Source organism: Marmota marmota, unplaced genomic scaffold (genome assembly GCF_001458135.2).
Source record: "Marmota marmota marmota unplaced genomic scaffold, marMar, whole genome shotgun sequence".
NCBI lineage: Eukaryota > Metazoa > Chordata > Mammalia > Rodentia > Sciuridae > Marmota > Marmota marmota.
The window spans coordinates 3,909,896-3,916,053 of NW_026000249.1; positions in this window are offsets into that span (position 1 = coordinate 3,909,896).

Below are 6,158 nucleotides of genomic sequence, written 5' to 3' on the forward strand. Positions count from 1 at the left end.
CCACACCCAACCCTGACCCACCAAAAAAAAAAAGGCCAGTTACAGTGGCACACATCTCAGCAACTTGTTGAGGACCCTGTGTCAAAATAAAATAGATTAATTAAAAGGGCTGGGGATATGTCTGTGGGAAAGTGCCCCTGGGTTCAATTCCTGGTACCAAAAAAATAGAAAGAAAGAAAAACAAACTGCAGTATCATGTAGAGGGCCACATGGCAGAGAATAGTGGCCTCCAGGAGCTAAAATGGTCCTTGGCTGACAGCTAACAAGAAAACTAGGACTTCCGTCCTACAATTATAAGGCACTAAATTCTGCCAACAATCACGTGAACTTGGAAGTGAACTCTGAACCGCAGATAGAATGCAGCCCAGCTGGCTCTTATTTCAGCCTGATGAGACCCTAAACAGAAAACCCCGTCACACAGTGCTCAGACTCTAACCCATGGAAACAATGAGACAATTAATTTATTTAAGATGCTAGTATTTGTTTCATAGCTATAGAAAACCAATACAGGGAATATTTATCCTGGATTTCTCTAGAACAGAGGTCAACAAATCATGGTCTGGCCAACATGTTGAATTCATCCTACTACCAAATTTTGTAAATAAAATTTTATTGGAACACAGCTTATGTCCATTTGTTGACCTATCATCTATGACTGCTCTCACACTTCAATGCTAGAGGTGAGCAGTTGTAACGTTAGCTGGCTCTTTACAGAAAAGGTTTTTCTGGCCCTGCTCTAGAACAACAACTTGAGGTAAGTATTTGCAAGCAGTTTGCTTGGGTGGTGATCCCAGAAAATACTAGGGGTGTGGAGAGGTGAGACAGATAGAAAGCAGTAATCAATAAAGGGTATGTTATTGCCAGGCGCGGTGGCGTGGTACACGCCTGTAATCCCAGAGGCTCAGGAGGTTGAGACAAGAGAATCACGAGTTCAAAGCCAGCCTCAGCAATTTAGCAAGGCACTAAGCAACTCAGTGAGACCCTGTCTCTAAATAAAATATAAAATAGGGCTGGGGATATGGCTCAGTGTTTGAGTGCCCCCGAGTTCAATGCCTGGTACCAAAAAAAAAAAAGCATGTGCTGTTGAGCTGTCTGTCACTGTGAGTGACTGGGATTTTAATTCTGTCAGAATCTTCTAGGAAACAGTATAGAACATACACGTATGTGATGGGCAAGGGAGCTGGGGTATTTATCAAGGTGAGTCAGTTGTTGGTTGAGGGCTGCTGCATTATGGTTTTGGAAAAGCCCTGGGGCCAAAAGATAGCCAGTTGGACATCAGCCTTAATTGACAACTCCTCATGGATGGAGTTGGGGTAAAAACAAGGTCTGCTATGGCATAAAGAGGACATGTGAACAAGTCTAGCTCCCTTCCATGCCCTCACCTAATAACTCCTTCCATAGTCAAAGATGATACTTCTATTTGGTGAATAGAAGAAGATTAGCATGCTTGGGTCAGGGTTTCCTGGCTTATTTATTTTCCAGATTTGCCTGCCCACTTAGAGGGTTTATTCTGCCTTGCTCTCTGAGAGGAGCTTACAGGATGAATACTGGCCTAGAAACAGCAGAGCCCACAGTTAAGTTCAAGTTAATAGGAAGGTATTGGAAAGTCCATTTGGACCTGTGTTTAAAGCCACACTCTTCAGTTATGAGTAACATAGCTGATATTTCCATCTCCACTGGTAGGACACCTGAATTTATTTTTCAATTAGCCTTGAACTTGGGTAGAAAAAAGGGTTGCAAATTATTATGCTCGTAAATTGCACAGATGACTATTTCTATGGACTGAGTGACTTCCTTAAGTTCTTAACAGAACCTAACAAATTACTGTGAAAAACTCAACCAATGCCCAGTTTGTAGAATGGATGTTTTGTGGCTATATTTGCTCAGTACATTTTACTTCTTTATATGAAACAAGACCAAGTACTGAGTACACAATATCGTATCAGAAATCTGCTTTTCCAACTCGTACACAAAACTCTTTTTCTGGAAAGATGACAGAAAAGTACTGTGTACTAGAAAATGATCATGATGGATTAATACTCTTCATAACTTGGGCAACAATGGCTTTTTGTGACCTAGAGAGAGACACTATATCATTTCTAAACAGAAATAACAGATGTGCATGTCTACCATAAAGAGACACTTGCACAGGGAGTGCCATTTAGCCCTGGGAAAGCGGAAGGGAGTCATAGATGAGAGAACAGTAATGCCTTTTATAGTTTCATTTTAGAAACTTGATTCTTAGACCCATTTGCTTTTTACTTGATATATAACGAGGTTCATGCATAATGAGATTCCCTGCTCTTGTGTTGTTTCTATTTGGTAATTACTTCTATTTCTACTGTACATTTTTTTTAAAAGCTTACAACATCTTATGAAATTGCTCTAAGTGAAAATAGAAAGAAAACTGACTACTTATAGGAAGATGGAAAAGTTGGACAGAGCAAGTTATTATAAATGTGATTGAGGTGGACAGGAGACGTGAGTTGGGAGTCCATGAGGGGAGGAATCTGCCATGGCTTTCCTCCATCTTGAAAAGTTCAGATTCTGACTGTCCTGATGTGGGGCTTTCTTGCATTATGACTGGTGGTTGTCAGAAATGATTAGGTGCAGCTGTAGGTAAAAGACTCCAATTCATAATGGCTTGAGCAAATGAAATTTATTTTTCTCATGTAAAAATCAGGATAGGGTAGCCCAGAGTTGGTATGGCTATTATGCTTCATGAAGTCCTGGAAGACCCTGACTTTCTTCATCTCACTGCTTTACCACTCCTAAAATGTGACCTTTCATCTGTGGTTGAAGGTGAAGGTCAGGACCCCAGCCACTACGTAAGAATTCTGGGCAGCAGAAGGAAGGGATGAATAAAACTACACAATGGGCATGTGCCAGCTGTCTTTAAAGGGAGATGCTTGGCAGCAGCCATGAGACTCTTTCGCCAGAATGTATTCATATCTAGCAGCAAGGGCGAGTGGGAAATGTAGTCTTTCCGCATACCCAGCTAAAAATCAGCGCATCTACTACTATGGAAGATGAAACATTAGGTATTGGAGGACAACTGTGCCCTCCATGTGTTGCTCCCAAAGGCCATTTCTTAGGATTGGTGCTAACCTTCAACAAAGTATTCATTGGAGTCTATTGAAATGTAAACACATTTGTGCAATGTGATTTTAAAACAGTTTTCTTTTTTCATGTTCCAATGTTTATTTTCTGAAATTATTATGAGAATATTTAGTAGTTATAAGCTACTCTGAGTCCTTATTTCTAATTTATTTTTGTTCTAGGAATTCCGCTGTACCTATTCCTTGACTCTGAGAGGTAACTCACTCAAATATTTCCAGGCTGTAATGCTATAAAATGGCTTATTTACTTGTGTAGTGAGTTCAAATTTTGGTTTTCCAGTCCATATGTACAGAAATGAAAAGTTATTTTTCTGGCTGGGGTTGTGGCTCAGTGGTAGGGCGCCTGCTATGTACATGTGAGGTCCTGGATTTGATCCTCAGCACCACATAAAAATAAATAAAGATATTGTGTCCATCTACAACTAAAAAAAATGTTAAAAAAAAGAAAATAAATTTTTCTGCAATTGATGTCAATTTCTATTTCTTTCCTTTTTTGGGGGGTTCTGGGGATTGAACTCTCAGGGGCACTCATCATTGAGCCACATCCCCAGCTCTATTTTGTATTTTATTTACAGACAGGGTCTCACTGAGTTCCTTAGTGCCTTGCAGTTGCTGAGGCAGGCTTTGAACTCATGATCCCCCTGCCTCAGCCTCCTGAGCTGCTAGGATTACAGGTGTGTGCCACAGCACCTGGTTTATCCCTCCTCTTAACAAGTTACTGGGTAGAACTTAGTCACTGGATGGATGACCATGGCTGGTTTAGAACAAAAATGATTTATTCCCTGGGACTTGGTATATTGTCACTCAATATCTGAACAGTTCTATGAGATAGGTTATGTTATTATCTTCATTTTTCATATGAGGAAACTAAGTCAAGAGGTGAAATTAACTTACTTTTCCTGGGTTACTGTTGATTGACAGGCTGAACTAGGAATGAAGCTCAAGCTGTCTGGGTCTAAAGCCTATTCTATTATCTACTACAATTTACTGAATTTGAGTACACTTCCAGTTCTACAATGAAATCATTGATGGTTGTTTTTTATATGTAATTTTTTGATTTAATTTTTAAAGTTTTTTAGGTGGACACAATATCTTTATTTTATTTTTATGTGGTGCTGAGGATCGAACCCAGTGCCTCATGCATGCTAGATGAGCACTCTACCACTAAGCCACAACCCCAGCTCCTTGATGGTTGTTTATAATGGGAGTAAAGGATAAAGATCAAATGTTTGGAAGTGTAGCCTTATGTAAGATCTTAGTCTCTCATTGGCTGTGTGATCTCAGACAGGTTATATAACTCTTCTGAACCTCCTTTTTAAAAAATAATGTTGTTGGGCTGGGGATGTGGCTCAAGCTGTAGCACGCTCACCTGGCATGCGTGCGGCCTGGGTTCGATCCTCAGCACCACATACCAACAAAGATGTTGTCCGCCAAAAACTAAAAAATAAATATTAAAAAAAATCTCTCTCTCTCCCTCTCTCTCTCTCTCTCTTTAAAAAAAATAAAAAAAATAATGTTGGTAAGTAGGAGATAATACTACATATGTTTTAGGACTGCTTTCAATTTTTTGTTGTTGTTGTTGTTTTTGTTACTGGGAACTGAACCCCAGGGCATTTACCCACTGAGCCACATCCCCAGTCATTTATTTATTTATTTTTGCATTTTATTTACAGACAGGGTCTCACTAAGTTGCTTAGGACCTTGCTAAGTTGCTGAGGCTGGCCTCCAACTTGCAATTCTCCTACCTCAGCCTCCTGAGCCAGTGGGATTATACCACCATACCTGGCTCAAGATTAAATTTTTTTAAAAAATATATTCTTAGTTGTAGATGGACACAATACCTTTATCTTATTTATTTATTTTTATGTGGTGCTGAGGATCAAACTCAGTGCCTCACAAATGGTAGGCAAACGCTCTACCACTGAGCCACAACCCTGGCCCAAGATTAAATTTGATAAAAGTTTGTTAAGACTAGCTCTTATTATTCAGTCAACTACCTTTGGATAGCAGTCCACCCTTAACTTTCTCTAACAGGTAAGGTAAAACACAAGATGGAGTTATAAGCCAAAGAAAAATACAAGTGAAGTGGGCTTCTGTTGAATTGAGGTTTGCCCAAAGGATCATCCACTAGTCTACAGTGGAGTCATACTACCATATAGCCAACCTTCGAGAAGTTACCTTGCCAAAACAATGGGGCGGGGGGAGTATTTAAATGTGTAGAAAATTCTAGCTAGCTTAAGCATGGGAGTTAGCATGAGATGGGACACGTGAACCTTCTTTCTCCCAGTCTTTGTTCCTCATAGCTCTGATAGTTGAACACTTTGGAGCATCTTGCCTCATGGGTGAGGCCCCAACTGACACTTAGCAAGTGCTCCAGCTTCTAACACACCAAAAAGGTAAAGGTCCTATTCTAGGAGCAGGAAAGGGAACTTTCAAGTCAGTCAACAGATTTGAATATTAACCTTTGTAATCACAAGTCTGGAGAGATGATGTTTCTGCTTCTTCAAAGTTTCTGATTTTCCTGAAAGAAAATAGAACTGTATTAGAGTTTGGATCTTGAATGACTCCCAAAGGCCCAGGTTTTGAAGACTTGGTCCCCAGATCATGGCACTACTGGGAGGTGGTGGAACCTTTAGTAGGTGGGACCTAGTGGAAGGAAGTTACATCATTGGGAGGTGTGTCCTTTAAGGGGATTTGGGACCCCAGCCCTTTCTTCTTTCTTTGCTTTCTGGCTGCCATAAGGTAAGCAGCAACCTCTGTCATGATGTGCCACCTCACCATAGACCCAAAGTTAATGGGGCCAAGTGGCCATGTGAGCTGAGACCTCTGAAACTGAGCCAAAATAAACTTTTCCTCCTTTAAGTTGATTTTCTCAGGTTTCTGTTATAGTAATTGAAAGCTGGTTCGTACAAACTGTGTTGTAGAACCCCTTGAATTAAGGCCAATTGCCATTCTCTGAGTAAGAGCAGGTTGAAAGTTCAAGCTTACACATGAAGAAAAGAACTCTTAACAAAGGATTGAGAGGTTATTGTCTATTGT